This window comes from Camellia sinensis, chromosome 13 (assembly GCF_055761805.1).
Source record: "Camellia sinensis isolate YWXY chromosome 13, ASM5576180v1, whole genome shotgun sequence".
Lineage (NCBI taxonomy): Eukaryota > Viridiplantae > Streptophyta > Magnoliopsida > Ericales > Theaceae > Camellia > Camellia sinensis.
In genome coordinates this window covers 124,722,721-124,737,648 of record NC_138973.1, presented here as the reverse complement: position 1 = coordinate 124,737,648, position 14,928 = coordinate 124,722,721, and the positions used below count along the sequence as shown (strand labels likewise).

The 14,928-nt window shown below is 33.3% G+C and overlaps 2 long non-coding RNA genes across 4 annotated transcripts; both read left to right on the top strand.

The window, feature by feature from the left end:
• The first annotated feature begins 837 nt into the window (after positions 1-837).
• On the top strand, positions 838-5,172 carry LOC145806427 (uncharacterized). Of its 2 annotated transcripts, none has more exons than XR_014349543.1 (3): positions 838-1,357; positions 4,385-4,535; positions 4,693-5,172. It is a non-coding gene; the product is annotated as an uncharacterized LOC145806427 (long non-coding RNA). The 2 variants fall into 2 exon arrangements; XR_014349544.1 differs by lacking the exon at positions 838-1,357 and adding an exon at positions 2,178-4,243.
• Positions 5,173-5,190: 18 nt separating this feature from the next.
• On the top strand, positions 5,191-8,324 carry LOC145806426 (uncharacterized). 2 transcript variants are annotated; one of them, XR_014349541.1, is made up of 3 exons: positions 5,191-5,304; positions 6,359-6,521; positions 7,990-8,324. It is a non-coding gene; the product is annotated as an uncharacterized LOC145806426 (long non-coding RNA). The 2 variants fall into 2 exon arrangements; XR_014349542.1 differs by having other exon boundaries at positions 6,359-7,653.
• Positions 8,325-14,928: the final 6,604 nt, after the last annotated feature.

The following is a 14,928-nucleotide window of genomic DNA, read 5'->3' as shown; positions in this document are numbered from 1 at the left end:
CCAACTACAAATTTGGTCGCAGAAGGTCACATATTTTTTGGCGACCAAAAATTTGGTCGCGAAAAATTTATTTTCGGCAACCAAAAAAAATTAGTCGCCAAATTACTACTTTTTGCGACTAATATTTTAGTCGCCGTTGATTAAGATTTAGCGACTAAAACAATTTGTCGGCAAAATAACCTGTTTTTGCGACTAATTTGAGAGTTTGGTCGCCAAAAATTTGGGGGAAAATTTGAAAGATGGAGGAGGGAAATATATATATATATATATATATTTTCAATTTTTCCTTACGCCCTCACTACCTCAGGGCCCCTTTCCTTTAGATTTTGCCCTAATTTCTTGACAGACCCAACAAACAAACCCAACAACACACACGCAGAGACTCTCTCTCTCTCTCTCTCTCTCTCTCTCTCTCTCCCTCCTCATTTTTCCCCTCACGGCAGCCGAATCACCTCCGTTAACCCTTTTCCTCTTTTCTACCATGCCACACTACCACAAAGATGAGGCACCATTCATCTTTACCCTATCATGTCATACACACCATCCACCCCCCGATACTCACCATTACCAACACCCACAACCAATCCCAATCATTGTCATCAAGAAATCAAGGCCAAAAAGGGGGGAAAAAGGGTTTGTAAAAATAATAAACCATGGTCGATCAGAAGCCGTGGGTTCGACCCGAAGAGAGAGAGAGAGGCAGTGTTCTCACCCATCCATTCCCTCTTTATCTTTCTCTCCCTCCCGTTCTTCTTCTTCCATACCCAGTGTGCCAAGTTCCCTCTCCCTCCCGTTCTTCTTCTTCATCGCAAGGTAAGTTCTCCCTTTTTTCTACCTCTTCCCTTCTCGCTCTTTGATTTCAATTCTTCTTTCCTTTCCCTTACATCCCTTTTGCCTTTTTTTGCCCCACCATTTCCTCCGTGTGATCTTACCCAAGAGGAAACTTCAACCCTAACAGCTTCTGCCCTAAATCTTCTCTGTTATACTCTAACAGCTTCTACCCTAACAACTTAATCGTATGGAGTTGGTGGTGGTATGGCTGATTCGAAGGTTTACACACCTATTGGAGGTCGATCTGGGTCAGGTGGTCGTGGAGGAAGGGGAGGCAGAGGCCAAAATCCTGTGGCCCTGAATCCTGAGTTGAGAGAGAGAGAGAGAGAGAGAGAGAGAGAGAGGGTTACAGAGAAGATGGGAGGAGAAGGGAGAGAAGGGGATTGGGAGTGCGGTGGATGCAGGAACCGCAACTATGCCTTCAGGTCCTTCTGCAACAGATGTAAGCAGGCCCGCCTTCTCGTCGACACCAAAACCCCTGCCGATTCTAAATGGCTCCCCCGTATCGGCGACTAGATCTGCACTGGTATACTCTCATCCTCCTTTCTTATCACTTTGATTATGTGTATATATATATATATGTATGTATATATCCTCGTAGTGGTGACTAGAATTGGTTATGGGGATCTAGTGACTAGGGTTGAAAATTTTGAGTCTTTTTGGGTATACAAATTTAAACTGACCGCATTGCCAATTGGGTTTTTCGGGTTTGCAAGTTTGTTTGCTAGTGTTTGTTTGGGGTTATAGGACTACATAATTGATTCACTTCAATGGACAAGTGCAACTAAAGTGCTAGTTCAATTGAGTAGGATACATGGACAAGTGTTGTGAAGAGACAAGTGCAACATCAAAATTATACACTGGTGCCTGTGGTTGTAGAATTTGGGGGCTATGGAAGAAGAGAGGATTGAGGTCATAAAGCAAACCTGTGTTGTGATAGATGTAATGTGGATTTACTGATTCGCCATCTAATTTCACCTATATAATCTGAGTTTTCTTGAGGATTTTGTAGTATTGTTGTTCTTTACTTTGGTTGTGATTGCTTTCTTTTCGGTATTCAGATGAATTTAACGTGAATTGTGGATTCATGTCGATTAGGGTTTCTAGGGTTTCAAATTGAATGTTTAGGATTTTGTTTTACTCAAATTTGATTGATGAGAAAATGAGGAAACATATAAATACATAAACCAGGTTTATGTTTTGATAAATATGGAAAACTCATACTTTAATTAAAAAGCCTAATTAGCTTAGTTAACTTCAGACTTTGAGATTGTGTTATTTTGTTGATGTTTCTTCATTTTGTTGGAAATACCTAGCTGAGCCTTTGTAAGTGGGAAGATGTCTGGTAGTGAATAATTAGCATAATTTTGGTTACTGAGCATAATTTTAGCATAATTAGCATAATTTTGGTTACCCATAATTAGCTTTTTTTTTTTGGTTGTCTTTCTATGTTTTAATGAGTTAGTTAGTCTTATATTTTTTGCTCATGTTGATCTTTAGGAATTAAGAAAATGTTTAATAGGCTGAATTTTCCTATCCCCTATGTGAAAAATGGAAATGTCAAATAATCTTTATGTACTTTTAGAGCAAGTAAATATAAATACGAGTACTGGAATCAATGTTTGAGAAATTTTGTGGCAATGAATAAGGTTTTTAATTTTTCGGAAATTGATTATGATTAGGTACAATTGGTTCGGATACAATTAAGAGTGCCAGAGTATGGTTGGACGACTCAGAAGGTCTTCCATCAAACTAATAAACAAAGTGCATTCAAATATTAAACAAAAATTGAAAGTAGAGTCGGTGGTGTGGAAATGAATGCTTCTACAGGATCAACAGGGAAGCATGGAAAGGATTTGCATGAAGAAGCATCCCCATTGCCAGTGAAGCATTTTGACTTCTCGTTTGAGGACAAAAATTCAGATGATCTATCTGCAGATGATACAAAGGTCTTGTCCATAGAAAAGGTGCACAAGCTGGATGTGCTTCTGTAGATAATAGAAGTCTTCAACCTGCTAATATAACAACGCATTCTCGCTTGAATGGCGCAATGCAACAACTGACATCTGGTTGTGATGTAGCTGAAAGGAAATAGTGTTTTTTGAGTCAAGATAATGATACTATCGCATCTAGTGCACCGGAAAAGGAAAAATGAAATTGCATGGTTTTCTGTGAAGATGCTGGAGATAGTACTCCATCAAGTTTTGCACCGCTAAAAGATTGTTTAGATCTTAGCTTCTGGCTTCCTTCTGAAATATGTGGCATATATAAGAAGAAAGGAATTTCAAAATTGTATCCATGGCAGGTATTTTTCTAACTTCTGGATGAACCTACTTTCACTAAACTTCTTACACTATAAAGGAATTACTGATAGAAATAGCGCAGATTAGTTGGTGGTCCTGTCTTATCATATTCACAAAGGTTCTGGATTTTCATCATTGGGTATATGGATTGATAAATTTATTTTTGAATTGTGTTCAAGGCAAGCTGGGTTAGGAAAATTTCCATCATGTAGAGTTATATATTTTGTCATCTGTATGATTTTTTACTAGGAATTTTTATATTCAAATATAATTTATAATGTTTTGTTAGTTTGTTGCCAGTTTTTTTGGGGGTGGGCTAAGTTTATGCTGAGGAATTGCTGTCTAGACTCTGCCCCTTAACCCACCCGCCTGCCTTGTTGCTGTCTGTAAAATGGAAGAAAGTGATTATGTTTGTGAAATATACTTTTGTTTTAATTTTTATGGATTGTTCCTGTCTTTATTAAATATATGCTTATATGTATTTTGTTTTTTCTGTGTGATATGTATTTGTGCTCTTCCCTCCCCCCCACCAATATTAATTTCATTCATGTTATGGTATAAACTTAGCTGTTGTTGCCAATTTTTTTATTTTATTCACTTGATTATATCCCATTTTGTTGAAGTTTGATTTGATGCTGTGTTTGATCATGATATGATTTTTATATGACAATTTTTCGGGTTGACTTGCAAAATGATGTATCTGTTTTTATTTTTATTTTCCATTTTTATATATATTATTTTTCTAACATTATGTTTGAAGCTGATCTTCGTGTGGTTTTTAATTTTCTTGTACTTCCATATGTATCAATTTGTGCAGAAAAGGTTTGTAATTCCCACCCCCCTCTTCTGAATCAGTTTTTGATCCTAATCTATCTGTTGTACTTGAATCTATGGCTGGCTTGGAGCAGGCAGAACATCTGGAGGTCCTATTAGAACCACTTGGCAAGCATGTTCGCAGTTATTATGGAAACCAAGGTGGTGGGACTCTTCCAAAAGATACCTCTGTAGCTGTCTGTACAATTGAGAAGGCAAACTCTTTAATTAACAGATTTCTAGAAGAGGGTCGTCTGTCAGAACTTAGGATTATTGTGATAGATGAACTGCACATGGTAGCTGCCTTTGATGTAGTCTTTTTTAATTTTTAGTGATGTTCATCAATTACTTCTTGTTTCTTTTTTCAAAATTGTTTTAATGCTTTATAATTGTAGTAGATTATAGAGATGGTTCTCATCCCTGGGGTTTGTTGACAGGTAGGTGATCAGAATAGGGGTTATCTGTTGGAGCTTATGTTGACAAAGCTTCGTTATGCAGCTGGTGAAGGCAATATATAATCATCTAGTGGAGAAAGTTCAGGTACAAGCAGTGGGAAGACTGATCCTGCTCGTGGTCTCCAAATTGTTGGTATGAGTGCAACCTTGCCAAATGTGGCTGCTGTTGCCGATGAATTAAGGAACATATTGATCTTGAATGGATGAATTAAGGAATTGTTGACTTTAATTATGTATTTTTATATTTTATATATTTTAATTTTATATTGTATTGACTGAACTCCTTATAGGCCATAATGGAGGTTGGGGAGGTCATACAATTTTATGATTCTGATAGACGCTTTCCTGCTTGGGGCTTTGGTGGAAGAACATATGACGGTTCTATATCTCATTGTTTTAACTTAAATGGAGGTGCAAGTGGCTTTGAGGTAAAATTCTCTTTGCAAGGAATTAAGAGTTATTGTACTGTCCTTGTCTTTTAATTACTGCTTGATGTTATATCTTCAGAAAGTCTTCCTATGTTTATTCCCCTTGTTCTTTTTTTGATTAACTGCTAGTCCAGTTTTTATGCTAAAGAACCAAGTGTAGTGAACCAATGTTTTTGAAACTCTGGTATTGATTCAAGAATAAATGAATTGGGATGTTTTTTGAAGGCCAACAAGTATACTAGTCATTATGTTGTTTAATTTTTCAAGTTAATAGTAATAGCCAGAACAAAGAAGGTATGAAGCAGGTATGAAGCAGTTAATATGATGTCTATTGTAAGAAGAAAAGTTATGGCAATCAATTTCTCATTATTTGACAGATCCTTGATGCTGACAATGGACATCGATTGGAGAGTTCTACAGGGAGGATAGCTACACGAGACATTGTACAGTTTGTTCCAATGCGTGATGTACATGGTGAGTTCTTACTTAATTTGATTTACTATTTCAAAGTCTGTAGAATATTTTGGTTTAGAGTTTTGGCCACATTTGGGCAGGACACGTACTGGAATCTAGCACAATTGGCTTTTTAGTGCTCATGAGAGTTTAGTATTTCTGGTATTTATTTTCTTTTGTTAAGCTCGGAACACCTCTAGGATTGATTTGGATGACAAAGTTTGAGAGGGGGAATGGGAATATTATTCCAGATTCCCATGATTCTAGTGTTTGGAACACATCAAAATGGGAAAATGATTATTAATTATCAATTTCAACAAGTATCACACTCCCCAATTTAATAGGAATCTGATTCCCCCACTTTTCTATGGGAAATCTCACATTCCTAGACGAATGTTGACCATTTAAGAGTACAAAATAATAATTGGGCTCACAATATTTAAAATTTTATTATTCTCATTGAGGATTCCTAATGAAACCAAATACTTGAATAGCATTGATGCAATAACACAAGATTTTTATTAGTAGCAATCATATTACTATTAATGAGATTCTCATTCCCTCTCAAGATTTTTGTTTATGAAGTGCTTCTAAAATATTGTTGTACAAGTTCAAGGTAGTTACCTGGTATGGGTAAGCGTATGCAAAATACATATCCGGTGGGCAAAATACTTTGGGTGTATGGTTTTTTTGTTGGTACTTCAGGCCATAAATGTAATTTAAGATATAGAAATACTGTATTGCGCCTATTTTTTCAAAAAACTAAAATGTAAGGTAATTTTGTAAATTATTTGTAAAAAAATATGAGATACATAAGAGTAAAAAGGAGAAACCTGAACTGGGTTTTGAAACTCAGATGATGACGGAAGTCAGCTCCATTTCTGTTCCTAAAAGGGACCTTAGTGCAATTCACAAGATGCTAGGTTTCCATACCAACATCTAATATAACCTGTTTCTTCTTCTTTCTCTCATTTTGGAGGTTTTCGCCATGCACCAGTAATTTCTTTTCTGGTCTTTTGCCAGTTGTGCCTCTATTATCACTTTATCTTGTAAATTTTGTTTTGTGTTTCTGCAGGTGGACAGATATCAATTGTTCAGAGTCTATTGGAAGAGCTACCTGGTCAGTTCTTGACTTACATGCGGTGTAGAGACATCAAACCGCACACTGTTAATCTCCCCCAAGCTCCTTTTCAAGATCATCCTGTCTAGAGCTCTAAAAAGAACTTTGAAGAAGTGGAGTAAATATCTCTTTTTTCTCTTCATGCTTATGAATATATGGTATATAAATATAATAGAATAGAGAAAAAATTGTACATGTTTGGTAAGGGCAAAATACTCTTTAGGTTTAGCAAGCAGTGTTTTGAATTCTTTTAAGCATGTGGTATAAGAAATAAGATAGGCAAATGGTGGTTTATATTCATTTTAGTGTTTTCAGATTGTTTTGTGTATTGTTAAGGTTCTCAAGGTTGGGGTTTTAAAAATGGTCCATATATTGGATATCATATATTCATGTTGGCCAAGAATTGGTCTTGTCCTTTTGAAATGGTCATTCCTTAACAGTAAGTATTCATTTATAATGATAAATACTGCTTCTATTTGCAAATATATTTTATAGTTTTTATTGAACCAAATATGAGAATAACATTATGATGAAATGACTATTTCATTCCAGTTGATTCTAACAAACCGTACAAAGCATAATGACCGTCGTCATCTTTTCTTTTTCTTTTTCTTTTTCTGTTTTTATATGGCGTGTTAGGGTTAAGTGGTGAACAAAGCTCTAATTTGGGGGAATTAAAATCTTAGGACTGTAACGTTTATCTTTATAGTTCTTTGTTTAATGTCTACAAAAAATAAAAAACAAAAAATATATGTTAATATATGTTAATATAATTTTTACACATATATGAACATTAATCACCATCCAATGGCGATGGTTAGCATTTCCTATTAAGTATTCTATTATGACAATCCAAGTTCACATATGCGCACGGAAATTTTTATTTTTTTTATTTTTTAGAAATATAGGCAAACAAATTCAATATGTGATAGATTCATTAAGGGTGACCTAAATGAATGTCACTCAGAATGAATTTAGATCAAACAATTCTATATATATATTTTGTGAGTTGGAGGTCATAGTCCAGGAAGGAGAAATCTTCCTTGACTCTTAACAAGGCAATTAACAAGGCACAAAATTTTGATCAGCCCAATTAGATCCACTTGGTTCACAAAATTAATTTTTTTATGCTTCTTTTTTACCTTATATATGCGTAACTGTTTTAAATCACATATAGTAGGTTTAACATATATGACTCTTGGGACATGCACGAGGAAATGATAACGAACTCAGAAGAGTTTTACAAGACGGTATAGAGCTTTCCTGCCCTCAGAATTGTAGGGGAATGATGTGTACAATTTTTGGTTATTTCTTCGTTATATTCATTTTTTTTTTAATCTGGAGATGCTTGATAATGTTTCTTATAGTACTCATAGATTATCTTGCCAGGTTTTGTAATGTCATGTAAGATGAGTGATTTTGGAATTGGTTGTTTTGTTTGGTTAATGCTAAAAAGTCTGCCACTTGACGCCAAAGAAATTCGAGGGTCCTATATATGGGCTCCTGCTAATGACGAATTGATTTTTCTCTATTTAATTATGCAAAAATTCTTTCCTACAAGTATGACATAATTCTCTCTATTGCAGCTAAAACTACCCTATCAAATTGTGGCTATTGTTTCCGGTGCTTTGAATGATACAGCTGCAAAGAAGTATGATTTGGAAGGATGGTTTCTTGCATCCAGCACTTACAGAGAACTTGTTTCCTGTTCAAACTGCACTGACTATCAGTCCAGGAGATTAGAGATTCGATATGGGTAGAAAAAGGGTAGACTAGTAGTTATATTTTTGGATACACTAGTAGTTATATTTTTGGATGGGTGTGTATAGAAAATATTTAGTAGACTACTAGTTATATTTTTCAGTTGATGTACATGGATAAAAATTTTAAACATAATAACAAGTATTTGTTATGTCTTAAATTTTTATGTTAGATGAAATATGTAGTTTGGAATTATATGTAGTTGCTGATTTTAATTAAACAGGTTCAGAAATGGTTGATCTATGTATTTTGTTGAATGTTCATGATTCAATTTATTTGTTGGTTTGAATGATTTTTGCAAATTACAGATTATATTGAATAAATTGGATGGATTATTATAAATTACAGGTTTATTTTGTTGGATGTTGGTGACCAAATGTGACAATTGGCGACCAAACTAATTTTGGTCGCAGAATGTCACAATTGGCGACCAAAATTTTTAGTCGCGGAACGTGACAATTGGCGACCAAACTAATTTTGGTCGCGAAATGTCACAATTGGCGACCAAACTAATTCTGGTCGCAGAATGTCACAATTGGCGACCAAAATTTTTGGTCGCGAAATGCCACAATTGGCGACCAAACTAATTTTGGTCGCAAAATGTCACAATTGGCGACCAAAATTTTTGGTCGCGAAATGTCACAATTGGCGACCAAACTAATTTTGGTCGTGGAATGTGACAATTGGCGACCAAGAAATTTGGTCGGCAAAAGGCAACTTTTCGCGACCAAAATGTTTTAGCGACAAAATGGATTAGTCGCAGTAAATAAATATTTAGCGACCAAAAATTTAGTCGGCAAATGTAACTTTTCCCGACCAACGAAAATTTTGGTCGCGAATTACTTTTGCCGACCCTCAATTGGCGACCAAACTAGCGACAAAAAAAATTGGTCGCGGATAACTTTTGCCGACCAAAAATAGACTTTTAGCGACCAATTTTTTTGTTGCCAAAAGTGTTAATTCTTGTAGTGGACACAGAGAGAAAGAGACAGACAGACAGACAGACAGAGAAGAGTGATGAGAGAGAGAAAGACAGAGAGACAGAGAGAGAAGAGAGACAGAGACAGAGAGATAGGAAGATGAAAAAATGGGTGAAAAAGTTCCGTGTCTAAAGTCTCCTTTTCTAGTAGTAAGTTGTCTTTATTATTCATGGGTAGAATAGAGGCGCGGATTTGGAAATTGTATATTTTATATAAAAATCAAATTGAAATATTTTATACAATCACACTTATTTAGGGAGTGTGATTAAATATATATATATATATATATATAAAATTACACTTATTTAAAAAGTGTGATGAAAAAGTAGTAATGTATATATAATCACACTTTAATTAAAATGTGTGATTAAAAAATATATATATAATCACACTTATTTAAAAAGTGTGATTAAAAAGTAGTAGTGTATATATATTCACACTTTAATTAGAATGTGTGATTAAAAAATATATAAATAATCACACTTTAATTAGAATGCGTGGGTAAAAAATATATATATAATCACACCTATTTAAAAAGTATGATTAAAAAGTAGTAGTGTATATATAATCACACTTTAATTAGAAGGTGTGATTAAAAAATATATAAATAATCATACTTTAATTAGAATGTGTGATTAAAAAATATATATATAATCACACTTGTTTAAAAATTGTGATTAAAAAGTAGTAGTGTATATATAATCACACTTTAATTAGAAGGTGTGATTAAAAAAATATATATATATATATATATAATCATACTTAATTGAAAAGTGACATAAAAAATAAATATTATCACACTCAATCAAATTAAGTGTGATTAAAATATCAATCTAATTTTTTTTATCACACTTCCAATAAAAATGAGATCTTTTTTTTTTTTGTCAAAGTGTGGTCTTTAACTATTTTTGTAGTAGTGGAGAAACAGAGAGAGCAAGAGACTGAACTTATTTGGGTCTATGTACATATTGATAGAAAATAAATTGGACGGTAATGTAAGAGTGTATTCCCACCAAAAACATGAATCTGTGTTTTTGAAATTGTTTAACTTTATTGCCGACAAAATGTTTTTTGGTCCCTAAAAATAAGTATTTTGCCGACCACATTTTTGGTCGGCAAAGATCAAAAGTAAAAAAATTTCATTAATATTTGGCGACGAAAATATTAGTCGCAGAAAAGGTACCTTCGCCGACAAATCTTTTTAGTCGCCAAATCTCAATCAACGGCGACTAAAATATTTGTTGCTAAATGTATTAATTTGGCGACTAATTTTTTTGGTCGCTGAAAATAAGTTTTTGGCGACCAAATTTTTGGTCGCCAAAGAAAAAAATAATTTTTGGCGACCAAAAGACCATAGTAGTCGCAAAAAAAAATACCTTCTCCGACAAATATTTTTAGTCGCCAAATCTCAATCAACGGCGACTAAAATATTAGTCGCTAAAAGTACTAATTTGGCGACTAATTTCTTTTGGTTGCTGAAAATAAGTTTTTGGCGACCAAATTTTTGGTCGCCAAAAAAAATGTGACCTTCCGCGACCAAATTTGTAGTTGGTCGGCAAAAGCATACCACTTTCTGCGACCAACCCATTTTTTGGTCGCCAAAATATAACATTCTGCGACCAATAATATTTGGTCGCCAAAAATAATGATCATTCGCGACTAATTAATATTTGGTCGCCAAATGTCATTTTTTTGCGACCGAAATTTTTTTGATCGGCAAAAGTGATCGGCAATGGTGTAAATTCTTGTAGTGTGTCCACCCTCATTGTGTGATTTCTATGGTTGTCACCAAATCTCCCTCCGTATATAATCATGTTCTTTTACAATTTAAAAGGAAAAAAAAAGAAAAAAAAAAGAAAAACGAGAAAGATTTTTTTTGAAATTGTCTTCGAGCTTCACTAAAACATTCAAAAACTAGATAATTAGAGCCTTATAAATCAAAATTTTACCTAAATATAACTATTTGAAAATTTGTTATAGGATTCTCTCCCATCCTCTCTCTCTAGAAAAATCCCGTCTCACATAAGAAGTTTGTATATAAGGGTGACATCAAATTATAGGAAATGATGTCAACTCACCCCATAAGTCAACTTAAAAATTAATCTTTAATTATGGTTCCAATTGGACTAATTACCATTTAAATATTCTAAAATTAGGGAAATAATTTGCATTGTTTTCAATTTTTTTTTAGATTGACCCCATTGGATAAAAATTGTGATGCCCACACTGTCTGTACAGGTGATTTTGGATTTATAAAAGACTACTAGTTTGCAATTAAATAATTTGGCTTAAGCATTGTTCAGTAGTAAACCCACTTTCTTGGACATTACAAATGGTATAAGAACTAACTATACATACAACCGTGTAGGTCATTGGGCTAACTACTAGTTTATTTTGTAACAATCACATTCTTCATTATTTACTTTCTTCAATTACTTCGGTCAGAAAGTGGTGAGACATTATACATTTGTTAGTATCATAAATCTGTAATTATTATAATTATTATTATTGATAAATTGTAGGATATGTGATACTCTCCTATTCATTTGGAGGTTATGAAAAGTTATGAATCATTAAACACATGTGAAAAGATGATAGAGAATGTGGAGGATCATAGAACATAACGTGTAAGAACATGGAGTAAAGTGGAGAAGTTAGAGAGACACATGGCAAGACAAGGATGAAAATGGGAGAATAGTGTAGTAGGTAGTTTTTTTCTACAAATGTTTACCTGCAAATATCCATTCATGGCTACATTGTAAAGGATCTATAACTCAAATCAAAGACAATTGATTTCTATTTTTCTTGTCATTTGTATTTCATGCACTTAATTTCCTGCACTTTATTTTATGCATTTTCTTTTTTAAGTATAGGAGTAGAGATAAATTAATAGTTTCACTCAATCATCTTTCTCCATCTCACTCCTTTTTTTAATTTTTCTTTTCTCTACACTTTGGAAATTTTAAAGTCTTTTTCATTGAGGCAAAAGAACCGTCAACACAATCGCTTGATAATTGGCTTGAATTTAATCTGTAAGGATTTTTCAATCCTTATTGGCACACTCGCATTTATAATATTTTCCTTCGTAGGAAAAATAAGTCAACAATATTTGGTACGTCTAATGGGACATCAAGTGTAAGAAATAAAAAATGAATCAGATTAGTCCATTCCAAATAGTCTAAATGAAATCTTTTGGCATAAACAAAGAATTTTGGATTTTCAAGAAGAGATCCATTTTCTTTATGAAACAAATGTCCATCCAATACAATATTATTTAGTGGAAACAAAAGACACGATTTAATTGGAGAAATTCATGAACTCAATATGGAAGTTCGCCAATAGAATGATGAGTTGTCAACTCTTACTACCAAGTCTTTAACCGAGACTTTAATGGTTGGAATTGGTGAATTTTTTCAGAAGTTTTCCAAGTCATTAATGGTTGGAAAACCCAAATTTAAAGAGCTAGCTTATGAAAGTATCATGGTTAAAGAGCATGTTGTTGAGCCAAGGATGGTTAAAATGATGTTCCATATAAGATTTGGGGGTTGAAAAATCCATTCTTAGAGAGTCAAACTATGGAAACAACATGCCTATGGAGGTTTTTCATAAGCCATTAATAGCTAAAATAGAAATATTGCCTATTAGGCCAATAAATGAGGAAACTCACATGCCTATGAAGGATTTTCATAATCCATTAATAGCTAAAATAGAAAAACAGCCCATTAGACCAAGAAATAATGAAATTGAAGTGGTCGAAAAACATGTTCTCAAGCCAAACGTGACTGAGAATGACGAACAAACCAATGTTCATGAGTTCGAATTTTTTGAGATTGTTCAAGATGTCAAGGTACATGAATTTTCAAAGCTCCTTCATGTGATGGCTTTTGTTGTTCAAAATTTATTTTGAATTTTTAGATCATAGTAAAACTTGATTTTGATAAAATGGTTTGCAAAAAATCAAAGTTCTAGAAGTATGTTCATTTTGAATTTTACGTTAAGAGAGTAAAATAATGGCCGATCAATTTAAACTTTTCATGGCCATTTTTAGTAGTCAATCATGGCGGTTGCAAGTTAAAATTTATAATCGGCATCCTTCAAAGATACAAAGCCAACTACAGTTTGATAAAACCACATTTGTAAAAAAATAAAAAAAATAAAAAAAAAAAACAATTATTGGTTTGCCCAGCCTAAATGATTTTCAAAAGCTTTGTACTACTTTAATGGAACTTTAAATAAGGCTTCGAGTAAAAATTCAAGCTTCAAAGATTGAAAATCGACCATATTGGATGGTCCTTTTGTTTGCAAAATCATATATGAAAATATGTGTGTTTGCTAAAGTAGAATATGCCTCGAAGCTAGTTCTTTACACGTTCTTTATTTATTTTATTTTTTTCTTCTTGTTTGTTTGATTCATTGTCTTGATAGATGAATATTGCCCCTTCATGAAGCTAGTTCTTTACATGTTCTTTTTTTTTTTTTTTTATTCATTGTCTTGATAGATGAATGCTGCTCCTTCATGAAGCTGCGTGAAGAATAAAATTTGCAATTCTGGCACACCTTCGGTGCTTTGCTAGTCTTTGATGTATGTAGTAAACACATTTAAAGATGGTTTTCATTTTCTGTCAAGGCTTATAAAACATATGTTTGGTTCTATGTTCACTTTCAATGCATATCATGGGACAAGAGGACCTTTGAACATGTGCCTCCCTTCAAGTAGCAATTAATTAATTGTCAAATAAGGCCTATATTGGCATAAATATACAACTCTTCAAGAATTCGGGGCACCTCATTCTTAAAGAGTCGTGGGAGGTAATGTTGGCACCATAAATCTATAATAATAATAATTATTATTATTATTGATAAATTACAGGACACATGACACTCTCCTACTCATTTGGAGGTTATGAGAAGTTATGAATAATTAAGTACATGCGAATGGATCATAATGTGGAAGAACATGGAGTAAAGAGAAGAAGTTAGAGAGACATATGGCAAAACAAGGATGAAGATTGGAGAATAGGGTAGTAGGTAGTTTTTTCTTACAAATATTTGCGTATAACTAGTCATTCATGACTACATTGTAAAGGATTCAGAACTCAAATAAAAAAAAATAAAAAAAAAATTAATTTCTATTTTTCTTGTCATTTATATTTCTTGCACTTAATTTTTTGTACTTTATTTTATGCACTTCATTTTCAAAGCATAAGAGTAGAGATAAATTTTTTGTAGTTTATTTTATGTACTTCATTTTCAAAGCATAGGAATAGAGGTAAATTAATGGTTTCACTCAATCACCCCGACTGTTTACTCAAACATTTTTCTCCGTCTCGCTCATATTTTTAATTTTTCTTTTCTCTACACTTGGCAATTTTGAAATCGTCTCCATTGTGGCAAAAGAACCGTCAACACATTCACTTGATAATTGACTTAAATTTAATCTGTAAGGATTTTTTAATTTTTACTGACACACTCGCATTTATGATATTTTTCTTCGTAGGAAAAATAAGCCAACATTATGTCTCTCCAACAAGTTGACTATTTGCAATGTTGACAATTGTTTCAAATTGAATGAATAGTTAATATTGATTTGAGACATAGGAAAGTGGGATAAAGGGTGTTTAGCACCATCATAAGCCATTTCTTAGTTTTTTTTCATCACGTTGTAATAGTCTAATCCCATATTGTGACCCTTCACTCTAAGTTTAAGAGCATATGATCAACTTGCAAATCCAACTGTTATAATTAACTTTGATTAAGCAAATTAACATTGAATCAATTCCATAC